The sequence below is a fragment of the Chamaea fasciata genome, unplaced genomic scaffold (assembly GCF_029207755.1).
Source record: "Chamaea fasciata isolate MVZ Bird 193981 ecotype frontalis unplaced genomic scaffold, bChaFas1.0.hap1 SCAF_11, whole genome shotgun sequence".
Lineage (NCBI taxonomy): Eukaryota > Metazoa > Chordata > Aves > Passeriformes > Sylviidae > Chamaea > Chamaea fasciata.
Genome location: NW_027094096.1, coordinates 16,455,195 through 16,479,707, shown reverse-complemented (window position 1 = coordinate 16,479,707; position 24,513 = coordinate 16,455,195). Strand labels below are relative to the sequence as shown.

General features: G+C 43.5%; 1 protein-coding gene across 8 annotated transcripts in view; it reads left to right on the top strand.

The window, feature by feature from the left end:
- Nucleotides 1-24,513, top strand: part of LPP (LIM domain containing preferred translocation partner in lipoma) — a 335,034-nt gene that overhangs the window by 64,004 nt on the left and 246,517 nt on the right. The gene's annotated exons all lie outside the window — the stretch shown is intronic.

Genomic DNA, 24,513 nt, shown 5'->3' with positions numbered 1-24,513 from the left:
AGCAAAACACAAATACCATGTGGAACACAGAGAGAGGAACCAAGTGATTACTTTTCCTCTCTTTTTCCAGGGCTGATGAAGTGGAGAAGAGTTTCATTTTTCTTCTCTTTCTCTTCTGTTCATGTTCTCCATTGTGTTTCTTTGTCTTGTCTTGACAGCAAACACAGCAGGCTTTTCCTGAGTTTAAAAATGCTGGCTCTCCAGCTAGGTCTTGAAACTATGTCCTGAAGATGGCTGCTCCTTTAGTTCCCTTGCTTCTTCCTCCTTCATCCCTTCCCTGGAAGCTACCAATGACAAATGGAGCCTGGGCTCAGGCAGCCTCTAAGCCATTGTATGACAAGAGGGGTGTTCAGGTGCTTTGTCTTCCTTGGCCCAGTTAAGAAGATCAATGAGATATCTGTCTTATCTTGTAGGTCATCTGGAATTCATTCGAAGTTCTTCAGCCTCTTGTTGGACTTTGGTTTCTCTAAAATTTACATTTCACCCATAATGTCAGCAAACACTGGTGTCTGCCCTGGAGTTACACCAATGTCTTATTGTTCCTTATCATCTTCTGCTTAGCAGAGATAAGCTGTTGTGTCTCAGGGGTATGGGGACATGGAAGAAACTTGCAAATAGCTCTAAGAAGTGCAGGTAGTGTCAAGAAGCAAATAAGGGATGCCTTTCTGAAGTCACCTTTGTACATTTTTTTTTTCTCTTTTCTTTTTTCCTCCTCTTGAGCTTTTAAATTCCTGCAACTATCTGCTCAAATCTTGAGCGCAAAATGCATTTGTGGAAAGATACAATTGACTGTGTTCCCCCATGATCTTTTGATCTCAGTCAATCAAATAAATCCAAGACCTTGCAATTCACCTTGTTGCAAGGACGGTTAATAAGTTGAGGGGTTGTGCCAATAGTAGTGATGATTTTCCAGCCTTGTGCTTTTTTTAAAATGTTATTCTTTTTTATAGTTCTGGCCTTTTGGACTGGTCAGGGTAAGATTATTTGCAAAGAATAGTCCATAAATATGCCTGCCGGGACTGGAATTAACATTCGAGCGTTGCTGCTTAGCAGAAGAAAGCAATATGCCAAAGTTCAATTTAGATTTCCCTGCAGGGTTGAAAATAATGACAAGACTCACTTAACATGGCAGGGATGAGTCCTGCCACCTCTATGGGAGTGGCTGCTGTGTGGTCCTGCAGCACTTTGTAGCTGTGTGCCTGGTTCAGTTGTCTGCTCCTGAAATTTGGTGTCTGACATCTCATGCTGGGGCTTGCTTGGGGTAGAGGAGCCCTGCATGCATCTCCTGGCTCTTTGAGGTGCCAGCTCAGTCATTTGGTAGCTTCCCTTGATTTAGCAACTGATTTTTTTTTTTTTTTCCCCAAGTGCTGTGCTCCTTGCAATGCAGATGAGGGTTTGTGGAGCTGCTCTAAGCTCTGTCCTGCAAAGCCACCCTATTCCCATCCTTGCCCTCAGTACAAGCCAGTGTGGGTTGCAAGCATGGCTAAAGAGAGACAGGAGTGTCCTGTGGTATTTTGAGATGTGTCCTGTGGGTTACCTGATGTGATCTCTGAGTCTTTTGGGAATTCCAGATTTCAATGGAAAGCCAGTTGGGTTTTCCCTGCTGTGACTGTTCATTAAAACTGTTCCCAGATATCTCCCACCTAATGTTTGCCTACATGGAAGCATGCATCATCCAGTGGCTTTACTGTCAGGGAATATCATGGTGGTTATTGATGTTTCTGCTGTCCAGTCAGCAGAATTGACTTCTGTGGGTGACAGCAGCATGAGGAGTGAAGCTGGAAACCAGCAGCTGCTATTTAGGCATTAACCTGCAGCACTTGAAAGCTACACACTTCATTGTGTACAAATGGTCTCTTTAGAGCCTGGTCATGAATGTAAGTATAGTTTGTCTGAAGCATGTGGCTCTTCTGAGTTTATTTTTTCTTCCTCCTGTAGATGAGGAAGTCAAGGTACCGAAGACCACTTGAATTTTATTCACAGGAAGTTCATGGTAGTGGATCCCTGAGGCTGGGTCTGAGACCCATGGGTTTGGCCAAAAATCCCCCTAGAAAAAGCCTACATGTGGTGAAAAAAACTATGCCATCAATTGAGAAAGCAGACTGGGACTAGGTGGTGAAATAAAGGTGCAAAAAGCAATGCAGCTTGTGGAAAGTCACAGAGCACCTCCATGCCAGACCCCTGTGAGAGCTCAGCAGCTCTTGGTACAAATCAGCAGTGGTGTAACTTGCAGTAAAGTGGATGGGTCTGGTTCCCTGTCAGCACTGGCTGAAAAGCTTTGAGGTAAAAGAAATGTTTGTCCTCAGGCCCATCATAAAATCCAGAAGTCATTTCTTCAGCACCTGTAAATAACTGAACCCTTTGTTGGATTTACCTGTCTTTCACATAAAAGGAGAGGATATGGGGAAAATAGCAAAGAGGATGGCAGAGCAGTGCCTTTGTTGTGTGGTGGCACACCCTCACAAGCCTGGTGGCCATGCTGAGAGCTGGGGACAGCTGTCCCCATCCCCACAGACAGCTGCCATCCTCCAGGTGGCAAAGGAAAAGCCCTCCAGTGTGCAGGAGTTCTGCGTGTCCCAGAAGGCAACACTCTCTTTTCTCATTCCAAAAGGGACTGGCAATTAGCAGCAGGGGTAATAGCCACCTGGAATTAAATTCTGTGGAGGCATGAGAAATAGTAGGGTGTATTTGGAAATATCTGTTGCATATATATATTCCTCTTAAGAGAAACATGTTGGAGGTGCCATATCCATAAATACTAATAAGGCTGTTTGATTCCAATTTTCAGGTAAGATTAACATTTTATTGAGTATTATATCTGTCGCATTCAATGCTTTAGTGTACCATCCTCTCAGGCTTATTAGCATAATTGCAGTGCTTAAGCAACAATAAAAAATTCAACAGTAAAATAGCGGTTAGCACAGGCAATTTGTTATCAAAAGCTTTTACTTAAGGACAGCTTTTGAGCATATTTATTATCCAGTTAGGGCTATGCATTATTTTTATTTAGAAAAACAAGAGGGAAGCAATGTAGGAATATTTTTTTCTCTTTTAGTGTCCAAATCAGAAGGCCTGAGAATTGGTCACCACCTTTTTCTCTTTCTTAAAAGCACCCAGCAAATTCACTTGGAGGGGGGAGGCAAGATAACAAAAGAGACTCAGGTCTGGAGCAGGGCTGTGACGTTAATAACTCAGCAGAACAATTCCCTTAAATTCTGATGCTGACTGGAGTGCCCTTTTAAAATTCCCTCATTGCATCCTGGACTCTGATGATACTGTCCTTTGTCCGTGGCTGGTGGCACTGTCACTGGGGCAGTGCAAGGGCAGGGGTGGCCCAGGCTTACACCCCAGAGGTGGCAGCAGCCTAGGATGCAATGCAGCTGTTGGGGTGATGCTCCCACAGATGAGGGGAGGGAATGGACAGGATTTGCAGGAAAACAGACTTTGATATCTGTGCTGGTTGTCTCTGAGGCTGGAGCAGAGGAGCATGGCCTGTCTGTGACAGTGCTGTACACCCCTCGTCCTTTCTTTTCTCACTTTGAGGACTCTTAGGGGAACAGTCCTTTTGCTGAAAAGCTGTAGTATAGGTGTGAATGCACGTGTTTGTGTGCCAGCACTTGCTCGTGCACATACACAGTTTCTGTTGCCAGCATGGCAAGATTTTGTCTGAGTGTTTAAATTTTCAGCACATTTCCTGTGTTTACTTAAAATACAAAGTTGAACCTCATAAATGAAGAACTGAATGAGTTCTAAACAACACAAGAAGTCCTTAGACTAGGAGGTCCATTAAGAAAAGCACATGGAATTGGCAAGAGGAAGACTGCTGCTGTGATTGCTTGTGATTCCTTTGCTGGTAGAGGCTTTTTACAAACCCTCTCTTTGCTTGTGTTTGCTCTTCCAATGTCCTTCAGTCTTTGCTTGAGTTGTTGTCCTTGTTCCCCTGATCTGTGCTCACCTTCAGCATCCTCCCTTGTCACTGCAACCTTGGTGCCTCTCCTCTCATGTGTTTTCCTCTTTTTTCCTTGTCCTGGGAGACCTCCTTTGCCTTGTGCTGCTTTTTCAGAGGTCACTCTTCCATCTTCTTGATGGATGACTTAGCTGTGGGCCTGTCGATCTGTCATTTTGGGAGTACCCAAAGCCAAGGGTGAGGATTTGCCACAGCCCTGGTGATGCCTTGATTTGGCTCACAGTCTGGATAAGCAAGTCGGGTAAACTTATGTGGTGTTTTTGCTCCCATTTTGACTGGTGTCTAAGCTCACTGTGGGGAGAAGTGAAGGCAGTGCTGCTGCCCCAGGGAAGAAGCTGGTGTTCATAGTGAAACAGGATGTGTAAGCAGGTTGTAGGAATTGGGAAGGGAGTACATGGAGACAGGTGAAACTAAATTGGGCACACATTAGAGAAGTGATGTGCTTGTGGAGTCCTCTTCACAAACACCCTCTTCTGCGAATGTATGAAATTTGAAAGGAGCTGGTTGTTTCAGATCCCTTTTTTTTTGAAAGGGGTAAAAAACCCAGTGTTATTCAGAGATAAATTTCAGATTCTGGGGTAGTTGTGAGTCTTTTGTTAGTACACAGCTCACTCTCATGAAACTGCCCAACACTGCATGGTGTTTCAGCTTTCTGTCAACAGAGAAGTTGGTGATGCTCCTGAGACTGTGAATACGCAGAAACTGACTGTGGAGAGCTAAACTTTGTGGGAACTTTGCTCTTGGTGGAAATTTGACTGTGATTTAAATTGCAGTTGAAATACATGCTCTCTGCCTCCGTGATCACCTGCAGGAATGGGGGCTTATTGCTGCTGGCTTAGGAACAAGCAGGTTCCTGCACAGCTCCCCATTGTTGCTCCTTCTGGCTCAGCTCATCTGGCTTTAGTAGCCTCCAAGGCACCTGAGCATCTCCTGCTTGCATTTGGCCTTGTAGCTGGGCAATGCTGAGTATCTTTTGCTGCCAGGGAAGCACCCTTCTAGCTCCTGTGCACAGCCAGAGGGTTCCACACCCATGGAAGGAGCTGAAGGACCAGGGAAGGTGTTTTCTAGGGGTGTTGACATGGCAGAGGGCATTTCCATGTGGTTTCTACATGAGATCTATAATCATCCAACATTTTAGGCCGAAAGGGTCATGCAGGTCTTTTGTGCAGCTCCTGGCTCAAAGCAGGGTTGGCTTTAAGGTGGGATGAGGTTGCTCAGAGCTTGTCAAGACAGTGGAGGCCTGCTGTGGCCTTGATGATAGTGTATGCCCTGGTAACAAAAAGACATGTTACGGAGGGCTCTGCAGGCTGTACTCTGGTGTCAGGGTAGTGGAGCAATGACTTTTCTGTGAGAGGGTCTGTGTGAAGGGTTGAGAGACAGAGTCTGAGCATTGACACTGTGACTCCTGCATTAAATTCCCCTTGTGAAGTGGGGAACACCATGCCCAGCTCTGCTGGGATCTGGCTACCACCGTAGCTGCTGGTGACGCTGCACAGCTCTCCTCAGTGTGGATGGGGAGGGATGCTGGGAGGAGAGGGTCTGTGGCTGGAGACCATTCTACACATGAACATGTCCTTCCCAAGGAGGAAAGTGCCTACATACTTCTTGTGGGGAAAAATATGCCTGAAAGAATTTAGCAGTGATAAATGTCATAAAAAATACTTGTGCTGGAATTTGTAAAGCCTGGAACATCTGTTCTCAACAGTGCTTTGATCACGTTGTGAGGCTTTTAAAATGATACTTCCATGAATTAAGTGAGATCCTTATGGCTGCAGGATTCCATTCAGTGCCCTTTTTTTCATGGAGCAAAAAGGCAAATTTCACAGGGAACATTACATGACTTGAAACACATATTTTAATGGTTAGTATCAACCAAACAATGTTTTATTAGGTGCTAGAAAAATGTTCCAGTTCCATACCCCAGGAAGTAAAGTACTCCCATTTACTTTTTTAGCTTATGGGAGCTGTACTTTAAAAAAAAAAAAAAATCAAGAATTCATTGCTTGTATGTTACTGTATTCAAAACCAAACCAAACCTGGTGAAATGAGCTTAAACATGTTGAAGTTGTTGTCAGAAAAGGTCCTTTTTGGGTTTTGGGTTTTGTCTCCAGGCAGAGCTGCAGATGAGGCAGAGGATCTGTGTGTTTTCTGAGGGACCCACAGCAAAGAACGGAGAGACACTAAAGATTTACTTTCCTCAGTGCACTGCCTTGGATTGAGCAGCTTTTGGTCATTCACTTTTCTTTGAAGACTTGTGCTTTTTCCATCCCTGGTTGTTTTAGCGGGCTTCTGCCTCCCGCCTTCCAGGGGCTGTGTTTTTGGGGCTGAAATGTTGTGAAGCCAAATAACTTTGGTGATCTAAGGAGTGTGGAGAGCCCTCATGGCAGTACCTTGCAGTGTCACCCCTGGCAGGAGGATTTCTGCTCTTCTGCCTTCCTGCTACATGTAGGGAAAAGAATATCTCCTGGGCTGTTTGCAGAAACAGCCTGTAGGATGTGAGGGGCAGCAGGAAGGAGGGAGAAACTAAAGAGGAGATGTGGAACAAAGGGTGGGTCTCCTCCTGTGCTACGTTTGTGTGTTCAAACTGGAGAAATCCTTTCTTTCTGCTGCAGCCAGCAAGTCTGGCAACTCCCAGTGCGATGCTGGGCAAGGCTTCTTGCTCCCCTCTCCCCTTCCCTCCCTGGGATGAATGAATGGACCTGTGTGTGACCCCACAGCTCTACCCAGCAATCAGAAGCCTGGGAAACTTAATTGTTCCTTCATTTAAAGACTGTCCAAACTGTGAAAGGAGGAAAAATTACGGTCATAAATAGCAGAGAAGGAATATGGATGGGCTTTCTAGTAAGGTTCTGGGTGCCAGGGGTTAATTTACAAATATTAAATTGTTTAATTCCTCCAGCACCCAACAGGTGAACAAGCGGCTTATTGCTGTGACATATCCATTTATAGCAGTTTTCCTTTGCTAACACCTGTGACTCAGTTCTGTTACATACTTATGCTGTCTGTTAATTATTTACCAGTGATTTACAAGTACAGAGTGCAAATAAAATGCTTTTATGCAGGAGACTGCATTGTACACACAGGATTCCTGGGAATTAGGGCACTGTACTACTGTGTACAATCCCATCAACATCACTGGAGTTCTGATGGAGGAGTCCTTGTATGTACCTGATGAAGAGGCAGCCCCTTGCCCTCCAGAACTGGCACTCAGAGGGGCTGTGGTGTTAGTAAAGGGCTCAATACACACAAAGCTGTGGTATATGAGGGGATCTGTGTCCTTTGCTTCCTTGCAAGATGGATTTTTGCCATTTTAAATTACTTTCTTCCCCCTTGACAATGGCTCATTCTAATTCATAAGTGATGGCAGCAGCAAACTGTTTTTTAAAAAAAAACCCACAGCATGATGGGTTTTTTTTTTAAAAGAATAAAATAGTATAAAAGCCTAGTAGCAGTTAGAGTTCTGACTCAGCTCGTAACTTATGATCCTGTGCTATTTCTGTAACGTTTTTAGCTTATGACCAAATTTTTCTAATATTAGGATATTGCCATAGAAAGTGTGTCAGTCCCTGGCTGCCAGAACTTGCCACTGTACAGAATATATGCATTTCCAAGCAAGTGTGCAGGAGCAGGCCAGTAAGTTGTCTGTTGTGGGTTTAAATTGCTGAAAGTTGTGTTTGTTTTTTTTGTGTTTTTTTTTTTTTTTTTTTTTTCCCCTTGTCTGTTTGTTTTTGGTTGTTTTTGTTGATTTGCTTAGCAAACAGAGTTGTGCAGAACAACATAGCTGCTTTTTATTTCTCACGCAGTCAGGCACTGAGCTCCCAGCCCCAGCTGTGCCTCGTGCAACTGGAGTTGCTTTGCTGGTAGATTTTTCAGCCAGTGCAAAATGCTGTCAGTCAATTCAAGCTGTATCAACTGTATGGATTTTATGGAAGTTGAGGATCTGGTTCTACAGCTTGTGGTTTTAGGGAGGAAGAAGTTTTGGGAGATGATTGTCCCATTCTAAGCAGGCAAGAAAGTACATGTAAAGTTTCTCTAACCTCAGGGAAAGTGTATGTGAACAAATAAGCATCTGTGTTGCAGAGAATGTGATTACTGAGGAAATCCCAAAGTTTACGAGTAGGATTTTTTTTATAGGTTCAGATCTGCTGCGGTTTCAGAAACTTAAGGACACCTAAAATAATGGAACTCCAGACAGTCCAGCCACACATGCGTGACACACACCAGCAAAGCCATCCTTGTGTTTAGCATTGCTGATCAGCTCGCTAATGCAACATCTGCTCTGGGATTTTGCATTTAATTTTTGTCTGGATAATAAAGAGGAATGCAGGGCTAATGATCAGTGTCCTGTTTCCCTTCAAAGTGCTTTATTTATTCTTTGTGGCTGCTTTTTTATGGTTCTCTGCAGCAGCCTTAAAATGTCAAATGACCTGAAGAAATCAACAATGGATGCCTAAAAAAGTCCAAAAGAAAAGCAAGGAAGGATGTTGCTTTCTAGCTTTTCATGTGAACACCTCGTAATCAGACTCCCTTTGATTAAGTAACCGGTGAAGCCTATTCATGTGTACTCCAATTAAAATTTAATGAAGCAAGAGGATGTATTCGTATATGTTGACTAATGCAGGAGGAATAGATTCCTGTAACTCTGCTCTGCAAGCCTTTTCCTTTGCCATCAGGGCTGGATTTACTAGAAAGCGCCTCAGCAGTTGTGGACCTCCCCTGGCATGAGCAATCCTCACAAGTTTGTGCTCTTGTGCTCACAGCCAGAGGTGATGATGTCCTGAATGTGGAAGAGCACAGCTCTTTTGTAGGGCACAGCTTTATCAATGAAGCTTGGCTGATTGCAAGAGGTGAGGCAGGGCTTCTGCTCTAATGTGCTGCATTGGGAAAGATCAGGGAGTTCCTGGATCTGTGTGCTGTACCTGTCCTGGTGTCAGCTGTATGAGTGGAGCAACCCACACCAAGAAGGGAAGCCCTGTGGGCCCTGATTTTTAAGTAGGAAACTGATGTTCAAGAGGAGTCTGTATGACAGCTAAACTGGTATCAGAAAACAGCCAGGCTTTTAGTGCCTCTGCCTTTGCCATAGGTTTATTGGGCAGTTGCTTTGGTACCCGTGCACCCAAAGAGATATGAACCTGCTTTGTAGAGCATTTTGTTTCTAACATCACAGGGAACACAGAGACATCTGTGTGGACAATGAAACTACCTGCCGGGAGGGATGCAGAGGCTTGCTTCATTTGACAGTCTCCATCTCTTCCCACATGTTTCTACCCCTGGGACAGCTGCAGAGCGGCTGCATCACCTTGTACCCAGGATGAGGATTGGAGAAATCATACTAAAAGATCTCACCTGCTCATTACACAGTGCCCTGTGACTTCAGCTTTGTGCAAGGACTGATATCCCTCCTCTGGAGTGGGATGTGGCAGTGGGGTGATGCTTGCACAGCTATGTTAAATGCCATTTTTGGACAAGCAATGAAAGATCCTGCTGTATCCACTCAGAGCAATGGGCTGGGCGACAGAACGGAAATGCCGTGGTGGAATTTGCCTTTGCTGCTGACCCTTGCATGACATGTGAGAGCTCCTCATCACCAGACCTTTGTTTTGCCTTACCCAAAATACAAGGCAGTGTTTCATTGGCATGGCTGGCTGTTTTCCTTCTGTCCTGACTCAGTGGCAGAAGTGCAGCAAGCTTTCCAGAGACAGACTGAGTTTTCCAGTTATCATCTGCTTCAATCCTAGTTCTGTCCTACCAAGGCTCTCACTTGTGCTGTTGCAATGAAGTGCTCAAGAAGCCTTCAAAGGGAGATGGAGCTCTGGAGCTGAGATCTTGGCCTTCATTTTTGGCCTGGAAAGCTGCTCTTGGAATAGTAAGCATGAGATTTCTCTTGAAACCTTCTTTGTGTGCCTTTCTGAAGAAATAGCTGGAAGGAGAAGACCTGTCAGTTGAGCTCTAAAAGAGAAACCTATTGGCTCTGAATACACTGGGGACATTATTTAAGGTCAGTTGATCTGTGAGAAGGCACAACTTATCTAATGCAGCCTAAGGTTAGTTATGCAACAGACAGGCTGTTCTTTGTTGTGAAGAACAACTTCAGTGTGTGCCTGTGAAAATCAAAAGTCTTGCTGAAGGCGTGTTGTGTTCTGGCTGGAAGCTATTGGGTGTCCTCCTCTAGTGATTTTCCTTCTGTAGTAGATTAGCATCACGGAAAGGTTTCCAGTGGGAAAGGCACTCAGCCCTTGCAGGCTGCAGGGTGGAGCTGCCAGCAGATGTGTGCTCTGGTGGGCGCTGATGCAGGACCACGTGCATTGCTTCAGACCAGCTTTTACTTCTGTCTGTTCTCCTCTGTGCATCTCTGTGTCATAGACCAGGTCACTGGATGGTTTAGCTGCCTACACAGGGCAGTATTTAAAAAAACCCCCACTGCATAAGGAGTGTTCTCTGACTTATAAAGAGAGAGATGTAATAATTTGTTGTTTATATTGGTTTGAAATATGACATTTGCAGTGTGCTGGCTGCATGGCACTGACATCTCCTTTCTTGGAGAACCTTTCTCTCCTGATCATCTCTTATTAAACAGGCTGCCCTGCCAAAGTGCCATTATGTCTCCAGAGAGACTCAGCAAATAGAAGAAAGGGTATTTTTTTTTTTCTTCTAAAGTAGAATTGGTCTCCTGTGCCTTGTGGAGTAGGTAAGAGTGAGCAGCTCTGGGTAGGCATTTTTGGGTTTGACTATCTGTGTACAGTGAAAAATGCTTTATCTTTATTGCTTGTGCAAAGGTAAGCATAATATCCAGCAAGATTGCCTGATATACTTGTGGATTGTCTTCTTTCTGTGCTTTTGATTTGTGTGGTGTGTACAGTGAGGTTTAGCATTTGCAAAATGAGGATATTTTAACTAGCTTTGGATAAATACTGGGCCTGCGTGGTTTGTTAGCTGTGCATTCCTGGGCAGAACTGTGGGGTGGTGGAAATAATAAAATACCTTAATTTTTTTTTTTTTTTGAGGACTTTATGTAAGAGATGGAAAAATTAAACCTTAAAAGGAAATAACCAAGGTGGATATATATAATATAACCAAGTTACCAAGTCATAAAATGCTGTTTTTTCCTCAAAGTTCAACATTATATACAGACACCTTGATGAAACCCATATTGTGTGTGATGGAGAGGTGATGACTGTGATGTGGTGTGGCAGTGGGGAAGCAAACTGGGGTGGCTGCGGCAATCCCTGGTTTGGGTGCCTCAGAGATGCAGATGCTCTGAGCTCAGTGGGAGTGTTCCCATCTCCCTTGATTCAGCTTGGGTCCAAAAGGGTTTTCCTGAGTCGCCTCTTGCTCTGAAAGCTTTTCTGTTCTTGTAAGCCCCCTTTGAAGTACATTCAGGTGTTGCAGTTAATAAGAAATTTCCTCTGCTTTACAAAGATCAGACTCTGCCTTCCCCCTTCTCAACATCCAAAATGATTAGCAGTTCCTGTGAATCTAAGCCTATGGATTTTATGAAAACCCCTGAGAGCCAGGGGTGATTGTGTTCTCCCTGGGTGTTTCCTAAGTAGGAGGAAATCAATGGATGAAGGGACACTGTACCTGACATCTATTAATTACACTGTCCCCTTACATCTAACACACTAGAAGAGGGTCTGAAAGTCAGCCCCCTATGCCCTGGCTAATTGATAGAGAAACAAATTGATACAAATTAATTGCACTGATTCCTAAAAAGAGAAAAAGAGAAAAAGAAAGGGAATGTTTAGTAGTTGGAATTGGAAGGAGCAGTTGCAAACTCAAGTACAGCATACAGCAGTGTGAGATGCTTGTTTGCAGCAGCCCCCCTGAATGGTCCCACCAACCTCACAGTGCCCCACACTAAATGCTTGGGGATAAAACACTTCTGCTGTTAATGCTGCATCAAATGAAGGCATTGTGGAACATGCCTGGGGCAATGGGCTGGGGGATAATTACTGTGTCCTTCCCTTAGATGAGCTGATTTTGAAGCTTTACCATCCCAACTTTTGCAGCACACATTCAGCTGAATATGACATCAGTGTTAAGAGCTGTGGCACTTGTGGTTACGGCCTTGGGATTCCTTATATTTACTTTCTAGGGAACTAAAATTCAAAGCAGCTTTTATGGCTGTCATGACAATACTGTCAGTTTCAAAAGAGGTGGCTAAATGTGCACTGACCTTTAACTAATAGGCCATATCCTATTTTCTGTGTGTTTCCAATTAGGAGAAGTATGCTACAAATTTTTAAAAGAAATCATTAAAAGAGAAAAGTTACTTAACTGTAAGACTTCCGCTTTTTTTCCCAAAATAAAAATAGTGAATTTTTGTCTTAGAGTAGAAGGTTTCATACGACTACTATTATAAGCTGGAAATCAAGATGTAATGGTAGCACGTACCATCTGTCACCAGTGGTGGAAGAATAAGAATGAGCCTTTGACTGCTGTAAGCACTTCTAATTTTCAGCTTGGAGTGAGGTCGTAGGGCTTCACATCCATCTGTGGAGGAGAGGATGGGATTCTTGGTTACCACTGCTGATTCTCTTCCTGAGCTGTTGGGATTTTAGCACTGTAAATTGCAAGTGCAAGTGCATCTGCTTGGTGTGGTGTTGTGCTGTGCCTTCAGAGTAAAATAAAGGATGGTTGCTGACCATGTCAGGCTTGACCCAGCTCTTTCTGAAGCCAGCCAGTTGTTACCAGTAAAAGCTGGAGCAGCACTGTGGGAAGCCCAAGATGAGTTTTTTTTTACATGTTTTTGATAGTGGTAGGAAGTGATGGACACATCTGGCTGAGACAAAGAAGGGTCTCTCCCAATGCTGCTTCTTAGAGGCCACATTCCTCCTCCTTATTTCCTGGATGTACATTGCAAAATCATTTTATATCTTTGTTCCTAAGACTTGGGCTCATTTTCATGAGCCATGGTGGATCTTTTGCTACCTTAGAAAAAGCAGAGCATATTTTCCCACTTTTTAAAATGTACTTTGCTAAATAGGTATTTTTGTCAAGTTGCAGTTTCCTCCAAAACATAATTCTTTATATAGAAAATAGGATTCCACCTCTCCTAGACCTTTGCTAACAGCTGTTCCACTAGCTAAATGTCACTGAATTAAAAAGAAATAAAAATAAGAATATGATGGCTTTGGATAGATTTTAGTTGACTGTTTCAGTCCTATGTAGAAGTAATCCTGCTCTCTTCTGAATGTGGCGATATTCTGGGGACTGCTACTCTGCTATTTTAGCCTGCAGAGCGCTGTGATAGTGCAGCATTTCTGGAAGGCTGAGACACATGTACAATATGTACATGGTTTTTGCCAGCCCAGAGAAGTGCTGGGGCATCCCTGTGGTCACTCGAGAACTGAGTGTGCTGCTGGTTTTGGCAACTCAGCCTTTAGAGCTGACCTATAACAAAGCTGATGCAACAGGATAGTTTCAGGTTGGGGTATGTAGGAAAAGGGGACCCGTGCCAGCCTTTTGAAGGTTGCTTTGATTTGTTGCTGGGCACAGTGAGGACTCCTGGGGTATTATCTGAGGATTAAGTGCAACATTAAACATTGGAGCTCGCTTGTCAAAGAAAGGGCAGGTTATCAAAATATGATTTATAACCAACAGTTTACTACTAGCTACAGTAATTAATATGGAACATGATGGGGCCCATCATTAATGTGCTTTGTTGTTTCAGCTTGCATGACTGCTGCTGGCAAGGCCGGCTTCTGAGGCTAATGAGGGACAGGGAAGAAAGAAATCTGTGCTGCTGTTAGCTGATGGTAATATCTCTCCGGGTCATAGACTGTACCGTGCCTTGCATCTGATCACAAATCTCAGCCAGACATACCTGTCCAATAACGGCTGCTTTCCCAAATTCTTGCTTAGAGAGACAAGAATTACTGTTTGTGCCAAGGTCATTCAGAGCCAGTGACGAACTCTGTTAACATTGGGATGGGGGGACGGTGCACAAGCTGGTCTGGAGGATGAGGAGAAATCTTGTCAGTGGTCCAAATCCTACTCAGGTTATCAAAGAGGGAAGGCAGTTAATCTCCAGCAGTGGTGATTCGTGAACTTGTCCAAGGGAGAAGAAAAACAGAAGAGGCTTTTCCAACATTCTCTCATGGCCACGCGCCCAGATGAGAGCAATGACTGGTGCTGTGCTGCTGATGGGAATCTGTTGGCGAGGAGCTTGTGGTTGGTTTGAGATGGGTCCCACTTCCTGATAGCCCATCTCGAGCTGCCTGAGAGCTGTGACTTCAGCAGAAGTTTTATCATGCTAGTTTCCAGAGAGATGTTTGGAGCCATTCCCAGTGCTGGGTTTAGCTGCAGCAGCAGCAACTTGAACTCCTTTCTGGTTTTTTGATGAAGGGTAGGGTAGCTGATGGCTCTCCTAAGGTGTGTCAAGAGTTCATGTTAAAATAAACAAAACTGTTTCCGTGGTCTGTTTGCTGTGTCAAGTTCAGGTTTACCTGTATTCCAAAGACAGATCCCACAATGTCATCCAAATTTGAGAAATACCCGAGGGATGCAGGATGCAGTCAAGTCTCCGGCATGAAGATATAGCAGTGGGGAAACCAAGTGCCTTTGAAATTTGGTGTGTTTGAGCTCCATGGTCGCCATGATCAATTGTGACCGTGATTTGGAAGAATATTTTTGGCTTACTCTCCCTTACTTTAAACATTTTGGTTGAACAGCACTTTCTGACCTGCAGGTGCCCACAGTGGCAACACCTAGCTGGGGCACTTTTACAGCAGAGTGTGGTGTACCTTAGTTTTATTGAGCATTGCCCAAATAGTTGAGAAGGATGTATTAAAGAGTCTTGTGATAGCCCAGGTTTAGCTGCTGGTAGTTCCCAAGAGCACTAGGGTTGTCTGCAGGAGACATCAAGGTTTCAGCAGTTCTGCTGCAGCTGGAACCAGGTGAGCAGTAGTCTCATGGTCCTCTCTGTACATCTCTTCCAAACATGTCTTTTTTGGCATGTTTGGTGATCTAATCAGAAACATTCATTTCATGTTAAGAACATGACATGGTAAATGGTACATTTGCCAGTTTCATTTCCATGGCCTTGGTTTGAATGGTTTTTGCTGTGTGCATTTAGTCATCCCTGTTGCTGACTGTAAAGGGTTGGAGGGATGTGTCTTGTGGGGGATTATATACACCCGTCATGTCCTTTTTTATAGATCTCAGCACTTGGCCTCCTTACTTATCCCGTAAAGGAGTCCCTTGAACATTGACTAATCCCACCAGGATTTATGCAGTCTGGCTGAAAGCCGAGTCCTCCCTGGGTGGGTGCAAGATGCATCAAGGAGTTTGAACATTTGTGTCCTGTCTTGCCTGAATTAATCTAAGTTGAGGCAGCTGGGTGACTGGGTAGTGCAGTCTAATGCCATCATTATTAAATTAATGCCAGATAGGGCATGATGATTTTATGACCATTAACAATATTTGTATGCAGACTACGAGGCTGGCCCAGAGAGATGCAGAATGGGGCATCACTGAGAAGTGAAGACTCTTTAGTGTGTGCGTTTAGACTCAGACTCCAGAGCTGACCAGATGACTCAAAACAGGGTTGAAAACATTGCTATTGCTGGTTTACTTTGCCTCTTCAGAAATATTTAGTATTCTAGTTGATTTTAGATTTTTGTTGTTGAATTGGCGCTTATGCTTTAGCAGCAGGAGAATTTTCTCTTCAGGACTTTCAGTATATTTAACAAAGATACATTTCTTTGAGAGCCACAGGGAGAGCACAGTCAAAGATTGTGGAGCAGAGCACATGGCCAGAAACAACTCTCTGGAAATTAACATTTCTGGCTAAAATATCAGTGCTCTTGTCCATTGTGGAGTGGGCCAAAATGGTATAAAAGGCTTAGTTTGATTTGATGCTAGAGTCAGTAAATTACCCATCCCCAGTAATTGCAGTGTCTTCCCATTTGGAGAGTTCTTCAGAAATTTTTGCTAGAATTAGATTTGTGCTTTGCAGAGGTGGGGGCAAATTTTAAATATTTTAAAATCTTTTGAAAATAATAGCAATCTAGTTACAACAAATAGCACAATAGTGGTGTATTCACAGTGGTTCAAGTATTGCTTAGTAATCTTTACCCACTGCATGTGGTGCCTTGGGCCTGTCAGCATGAATTTCAGTGGAATTCTAGTTGCTCTTCCAAACATAAAAATAATCCTTTTCCCCAAAGTAAGGTTTGTGTTTGCTGCCTCATGTATGTGTATAGACAGACACATGCATAGGTAGATTTCGTAGCAATAGTGGTGTCTTGGGTGGTTTCATGCTATATTAATGAGGAGTGTGTTGTCAGCAAGTTTTCCAGTATTTGTTAAAGGTTTGCATGGGTAATAAAATCTTGTTGGGAAAATTGATCTAATTTTGAGATTTAGAGGTGTGAGAATAAAAGATGCTTTACTGTAAATTGTAGGTAGATAACAACAGAAACTTGAATATTAGAAGAAACTGGGTATCGCACAAACCACACACTTTCACATCACTAAAACAAGAGCTGTGCTCACACAGAAACATGAACCTCTTTGCAAACCGCAGAAAGTAAAAGGGAGCTCTCCTGTTTCATTATTGATCTAATTGCTCTTTTCTTGATATGAGAAACGATATGAAATGCTCTTGAATATTCCAGTACACACAGAAACAGACCATTACTTTTGGAAACTTTTAAAGGCATAGCACATAGTGGTAAATAGCAAGGTCATTTATTTATGAGAGTCACAACTGCCTACCTAATGCCACTTAATTGTTCTACTGGAACTGAATACGTTATGGCTTTGATGAGAACTTTCCACTTGGGAGTGATATTAAATGGAGGGAGCCCAGCCCATATTTTCACGTGATTAAATCAGTTTTGGAAGATCTGTTGATGCAATCCTTTTAAGTAAGTCCTGTTTTAAGAAAAGGTCCTTTTTTGGAGTACCTCAGTGTTGGAGTGCTTTAAAGCTCCCTTCTAACCCAAATTGCTCTGCAGTTCTTTCTGGTTGTTGCCTTTATCTATAATCTCTTTCCTTTGGTTTACAATCCCATTTAAGACCAAGTTTCCTGAGTAACCTGAAAGTTGGGGCCTGCGGGACTTGTGCAAAATGTGTGTGGTTAAAACCTTGCCGTGTTTGCATGTGAGAACAAACATGCATGGGAATGAGGTTCCTGGATTGATCCAGTGAAATCTGGGCGTGTTTCAAAGCTGTGAGAGTCTGACGAGCTGAGCTTTTCTTGGGGGGAGCTGTGAAGGTGAGCGTCAGTCTGTGCTCACCTCCGTGTTTTACAACACTCCTCCATTTATGATCTCCACCAGCTCTGCTGCTCCGCCTGCTCCTGCCAGCAGTCTCACCTCCTACTCTTCTGCCAGGCTGAGCAGATTCTGGAGTCTGCTGGCTGCAGGCAGTGCCAGCTCCCTGACTGAGCCCTTCTCAAAGCTGGGCAGAGCTGACACAAGCGGATCCTCGGTTCTCCTGCACTTTTGGAAGTGGCTTTCTCCAGTGGCACTGGACACTTTTTCTTTTGCTTGTTTCAGTAACTTCTCTCTTGCTCAGTTTTTAAACCGAAAAGCGCCTGTATCACCAAATTTGAGACTCTTATGAAATGGTTTGTGTTCAAAGGAACTTTAAAGATCATCTTGCAACCCTTCCATGAGCAGGGACACTTTCCACTGGACCAGATGGTTCAGAGCCCCATCCAACCTGAACCCTCAACTAGAACTGCACAGTGGCTTGCTTTTTTTTTTTTTTTTTTTTTTTGTGGTGTGTAGTTCATCCGAAATACCCAGTGGTGAGAAAGAAGCACGATGCAACCTTTAATAGAAGATTTTTGAAGCAGTTTAGTTCATTTTGAGAACCACTTTTCACTTCCTAAAAACTCCAGCACTTCAAAATGGTCTTGAGATTTGCAGAACAGATCACTTCCAAGAGTAGCTAATAATAAAAGGTGGAGAGGAAGAGCGACTTCTCTTAATAGCGTATTCTTAAGACATCTAAATGACTTGCTTGATGAATCAGTGATGATTTTTTTTACCTCAATCTCTTGGCAATTCCCTTTAACTGTATGGCATGTTACGCTCTTTGTAATTTTCCTTTCTTATTTGTTGATTTTTTTCCCCTCCCCAACAAAACTAAAATTAATTAGGTCTGCTTAAATCAAGATGAGGACAAGTCTCCCAACTGTCAAGAGTATGATGGCATGGTTGTAGAGATGTCACTGCTACTGAGAAAAATGGCTTGGTAGTAGTTTTTCAGATTGGTGTTCAAATCCATGTTCATTTTAAGGGCATTTTCTCTTGAACTGTCACGCAGTCCCAAGGTACTGAAGACAAACTCAAACATTCCTATCCAAAAGTCAGCCTCTCAGAAATCTTAGGAACTATCTGGCTTTGGGTCTCTACTCCTGAGCCAGTAGAAGAGGAAGTTGGCTTTTGGTTTAGGCAGATCAGGCCGAAACCAGATTTGTTTGCATTTGTGCACCAAGTTTTGTTTTGTTTTCTTTCTGGAATAGCAGCTGTATATATAATGTAATGTGGGAAAAGATTAAGTCAATGCCTTTCGGAAAAGCTTTAAGAGAAATTTGGCAAAAAAGTAAGAAAAAAGGTGATTTTTTCATTGTTTCCTCAGAGCTCAGCTAACCATTCTTTTGAGTCAAGGTGAATTGTTGATGTGTTTGCAGGACTAAATAGCTGTTTCTAAGATGCAGAGAAATAGTCTGCAAGCTTCCAGATGCTGCCAGGAGGAGAAGTAAACATTTTGCTTTGGAAATATGCAGATCACTTGCCCAGCTCCCCTGCCCTTGAAGGACTTCTTGTTTGTTGAGTTTCAGTGGCACGAGAAAGGCCTCAGTTTGGAGCAGTTCTCTGTTGGCCAACTAACTCTGTGACAGCAGGCCATGACTGTCAGTGAGGTGAACCACAGTCAGCAGGTGGATGGGAAGAGCCGAGGGGCAAAGGGGAGAGGGTGAGAATGGTGTTTCTGTCAATGTTTCAGTAAGCTGAAGCGCAAGACTGATGTTCATTAGCAGTGATGAATGGTAATGCTGTCCTTGCTTCCAGCCTGTTCCTAAGAGTGTTGAAGATTTCTGTGCCTGCTGGAGGGGAGCTGGGGAGAGGAGAAGCATTTTACCCTGAACTCCATCTAGGGAGAGTGGCTGAACCAGGGGGAGGAAATCCTGACCCTTCAGCTTTGTGAGATGATAAGAAATTAATTCGTAATCCCCAGGCAGGTTCAGAAATTTTAATCTTCTACCTAGCTGCTGTTTTCTTGCCTTTGAGTCAGAAGCTGGAGAATATCAGCATACATGAGTTGGATTTTCATCTTTATACATCCAGTCACTTTAATTTTAAGTACATCATCTGCATGTTCAGGTGCTTGCCCCACATGGTGGCACTTTGAATTGTAAGAGTCAAAATCAAACCCAACTTCCACTTTCCAGAAGAATGGTGCAGTTCCCCACTGAAGGATCATGCTGTCCTGAGCTCTCTCACAGTTCCTGCTTGATGGTGTTCTTCCCTCCATCATGAACTGTAGCATGGTGCTGAGTACCCATCCAGAGATAGTCATGTTTCAGTGGCAGATGAAATTACTCCTGGCTCTATGAGTTTGTAAAGCACTTTGGGATCTTCGAGAATGGAAAGTGGTGTTTGTTTGTCTGAGGCAGTATTTCACCATGTTTTATTTCAATTGCTCCTGTTATATGTGTTGGTTTTCATTATATCTTCAGATAAGGCTCATATGAAATGGGCTTCTGTTTTGTTTTCTCACCAGAGGAGTGATTCATATTCAAATTGAAATGTTGTGTTGCTCTAAGTCAACCTTCTCCTCATGTGCTAATGGGGGGAGAGGGAGAAACAGGCGTGGACCAAGCAGGATTATTTTTCTCCTACTGTGTTTAGGAACTTTCCAAATGGCTTTTCAGGAAGACATGTGGACTTGCCTGGCATGGGAGAATCCTGGTCTTGTATGTTTTAAGAATATCAGATGAGCTTGAATCTCCTCAGTTGTCTCTTTAGGCTGCAGACCCATATGCTACTAGCATTGTTCTCCAAAGATACAAAAAGATAACTTATGATGCCTTTTAAGTTGAGGATTTTTTTTTTTTTTTTTTTTTTTTTTTTTTTTTTTTTTTTTGTGATTCTATATTTTCTCTTTATTCCTAACAGTAGTTTTAAGAAAGTTACTGGCCCTAGTTTTGGGGCGGTGTCTCCACAGGCACCTTCTGCAGCATGGCCAAAGCCATCAGCTCATGGTCTCTGCTCCTGCCTGATGCTTTCTCCAAAGGAGCTGGTTGCCATCCACAGGAGAGGAAAACTGCACAGTGGAGCAGATGTTTCTGTTCTGGTTATAACTGGATAGCCCAGTGCAAACTTCCTCAAGAAGCTTTACCACAGGTACTCAAAAAAATGGAGAGAAGAGATGCTGAGATTCCAGCTGGGATCTTGTGTGTATTCAGGGTTGTGTTGCTCTATTACCTGCAGCTCAAAGTGAATGTCATTGCCGATCTTGTGGAGGCTGGTGCCTGTCCAATAAGCACCCAGACTGAGACAATAGTGTATTTAATGGAAATCCATAAAATATAGGTGAATATTCTCACCTTAGTTAAAGTGACCTAGCTGAGCCTACTCAAGAGGATATTTACTATGTTTAAACTTAAAACACAGCTCAGTCTATTTCTTTTCTTGGTCCTTCCAAGATGGACTTGGGTAGGTGTAATGATCCTTCTGCATTCACCCTCTTCATTTTCACAGTTTGTGAAACTGTTTGAATGTTCCTAAGGTGTTCTCAGGTTTTGAGATAAATGAGGAGACATTTTAAAGTAGCACCTGAGGAGCTGCTTAGCCTTGGAGGATCTGCTGCCTATAATGGAATACTGGTGACCATGTCCTCTGTGCTGCTGTGGCAGTTCAGTTACACCAACAGGCTGAGGGCATTCCGAGGATCAAAAATGTTCTGCACTTTTGTTAGCATAAAATAAGAATTTTTGAGAAAGTTTTTCCAAGGATGAAAAAAGAGAAAAGACTGTGACAGATCTTCATAGCCAGTGGTAGGTTCATTTACCACAGGAGAGCTGGTGAGACAAATGTGAGACCTTGGTTGCACGTCGCCTAAATACTTTCTGACTTAAGAGCGTTTGGGCTGGAATCGCAATTAGCATGGGCTTGGCAGAAACTGGCACTGCTGCTGTTTGTACAGAAACTACTTGCACAGTCCAGTTGTGCCGGGGGAAAACTGCTGTTAGCAATTAGCACAGGGCTAGTCTTGAGGTAGTGTCCATGCTGTGGCTGCTCTTAGAGCAGCTGATGTCCTTGATGGCACAGCAGCAACTCTACAACCAGCAGCACAGCTGTCTGTCACCTGTACCCAGTCTGTCACTCAAGCATTATGTTCTTTCCCTATTTGTCATCACAGCCACACATTTTATGGCAGCTATTGGTGTCTGGGAGCTTTTAACTGCATTGCTTGTGAGAACCTAGGCATGCATATGATCCAGGGAGATGTGACCATGGCTCTGCTCTTCACAGTCTACTTGGATGAGGCAGTTTCGTCCGGTGGCTGTGGTCAGCCTGTGGCAGAGTGCAACCTGTTGTAGGTTCAAATGGCCCAGCTGGGAACAACTGCCCAATTGACACAATAAATTATATCTAAGTCTATTAAATTAAGTAAATAATGAGGACCACAGGGCACCTGCTGGTCCCCATAACCTGTGTTGCTGGAGGTTGGGCAAAGTGTCTCCTGCCTGCCTGATGGAGCCTAGGAGCTTCTGAGTGGGTGGTGTGGGAACTGGGGACAACTGATGATTTGTACAGGGATGCAGAGTTGCTCCCTGGGGCAGAACAAGAAATGTATGATTCTTGGCCCTAGAATGAAGAAAGCAAGAAGCTGTGGACCTGTTGCAACCCGCGCAGTCTGCGAATGTTTTCTTCTTGTCAGATGCTGCTGTCACATAAGTTATTTTGTTGCCAAAGGGCAGGGAATGAACTAGCAAAGTGGGAGAGAGGGCTGCCTGTTGTAGAAATCAGTGCACCAAATGTGCAATTCTTGACTTTCTGCTTTTGCAGTGCATATTTACCTATAGGATTTGGGAGGGGGCAGAAGGGGTGGTGGTGTAGGACGTACATCTGTCTCATCCAGGAGAAGGCGTGTGTTCAGATGAGAAAGCATTATGCATACAATGCCTGAAATCAGTCCTTAAAATAGCACACTCCACATCTTAGTAATGTATTGAATATATCTGGATAAGAAACAGTCTGATTGAAGTATTGAGCTTATTGTAGTGTGTCTGCTGTGACTCATCAGGAAACTGAAAGTCTTGGGACAAATTCCCCCCCCCCCCCCCTTTTTTTTGGGAGAGACGGGAATTAGTCTTAGATAGGAGGTAATTAATTGTTCTGTGATTGCCGTAAATAGGTACTGAACAACAAGCTTATACTGAAATATTTATATCCTAAGCCCTGTCTTGTGAGCCCAGCTATCCAGTGTCTCCTTCAGACAGAGAGAGTGAAAAAGAAAGTTCTTTGGAAGGAGCAGCACTTCCACCTACATGCATTTAAGCGAGACTGGTTGGAGGTGAGCTGGTAGGCTGCATGCTGTAATAAGCCATTTACTAGGATAATGGCTGTAGGCTACAAATGCTGTTTCTACTTAGTCTGTCTATTCAATGCAAACATTAAAAAAGAAAAAGCTCTCTCCCTCAGTAAAGTCTGTAATACTCTTAATCCTCAGTGTACTCCATGAATATTAACTCAGCCAATGTTGTAACACCCCATGGAGGCAGATGATGCATGTGCAGCCTTTTTCATCCATCAGAGAAACTGAGGCAGTGGGAAGGACTTTAGGATTGGATTTGGACTGGGGCAAAATCCTGGGCAACAGCCTGGCTTGATGGTGAGTAGGCACCTGCTGGCTGGCCCTTGGTGGGAGCATGGGAATTACAATTCTCAGGGTCTAATCCCATAAATTTAGGGTTTCATTTGGAGAGATTTGCTGCCTGCTGTTGCAGGCAGTGCTGCTCTGCTTGTGGAGTCACAGAGGGTGCATTGGCACAGCTGGCAGAAGTGGATTGTGAGGGGATGAGTATGTGCAGGAATATCTCTGTAATTTACTGAGTAGCTGTAGCCATTATGTATCTTGTCTGACTGCAGGATATTGCTGGGAATCCAGATGTTGGGAAAAGAAGCAAGAGAATCAAGATGATCAAATACCTGTTTAAAAAAAACAGCGCCCAAGGAAGAGGAGTTTGATGGCTTTGTGTTTGTCTGCAGTGAAGTCATGGCAACAGAAAACTCGTTTAGCAAAATTAAGTGTTTATCTTACAAAAAAAAAAAATCAAATGAAATGATGCAAGGGAATATCCTTTTATCTAAACCAAATGAGTCAATTTGTGCCAAAGCAAAGGAGTCATCCTGGGGAGTTTGCTCCAGAGAGCACATATTTTATTGGTACAGAATGTAACAGTTGTCCCAAAGCCATAACTGTAAAAGCATGATGCCTTAGGCGAGCACTTTCAGCAACAGGAAAACCAAACTTAGGTTCCTGCACCTGCATGGTGTTGAAATAGAAGCATGATTTTAAGCTTTTGGTTGTCTGGGATTTCAGCTCAGTTAAGATCTGGATGCGGCTTTCAGGACTGTAATCTCTTTGAAGTTCCTTATGGGTAATGCTTAGTTTTTAAATTATCTGGGGACAAAATGCTGATGCTGTATTGGCTTGGGTGCACCCAAATACTTCTAAAAAACCAGTTGCCTTTAGGTCCCTTTGACTTTCATTAGACCATAGGCTTCTTTGTGCACAAGACTTGTTTTAATCTCCTAATTTAGGCACTATTGGAAATAATTCTCACACAAGCCCCAGAGATGACTCTGCTGTGCTACTTCTGATTTGACAGTCACTGCCCATCTCCACGCACAGACCACTCTGTGAAGCAGCACAAGAGGTGAACCACACAGTGACTGTGTTGGTAGGCACAAAAGTTCATTTTACATCACCGAGAATCTCATATTTGGAATTCAGAAATTGTTCATCTTGGTAATGAGCAGGGGCAAGCTCCAAGGAAAATATCACGAACTCAGATGTGTTGCTTGAGGCGCCTGGAAAGTGGCGTTTCTCTTAAGCAGTGTTTTCCAACCAGATTTTACTTTGTGGCTCGCTTGGAGATGGTTTTAGGCAACACCTTATGGTTTCCCTGAAAGTGTCTGACAGCAGAGATGCAGAGTTTTTATCTGTGTGAAGGAGTGCAACAGTTTGGGGGAGATTTTAAGGATGATTCAACTTTGAGATGGCTTCTGTCAAAAATGTTGGGTAAGCTTCAGACTAATTGGAAACCTCCCCTTTCATTGAAATCACAGAGTCACAGAATATTTTGATTTGGAAGGGACCCACAAGGCTCATTGAGTCCAAATCTTAAGTCAGTGCTCATCAGGTGAATATGTTCTCCATTGGTTCTCATACCTGGAGGACACTGATGCTTTTCTCCTGCAACTTGAACTTTGGTTTAGTGAAAGAAAAATGAATACTGAGTGTAGGGAAGGAGTTCTGATCAGTGAAGGAAAGGCACAATCGTTGGCTTTCCAGATAGA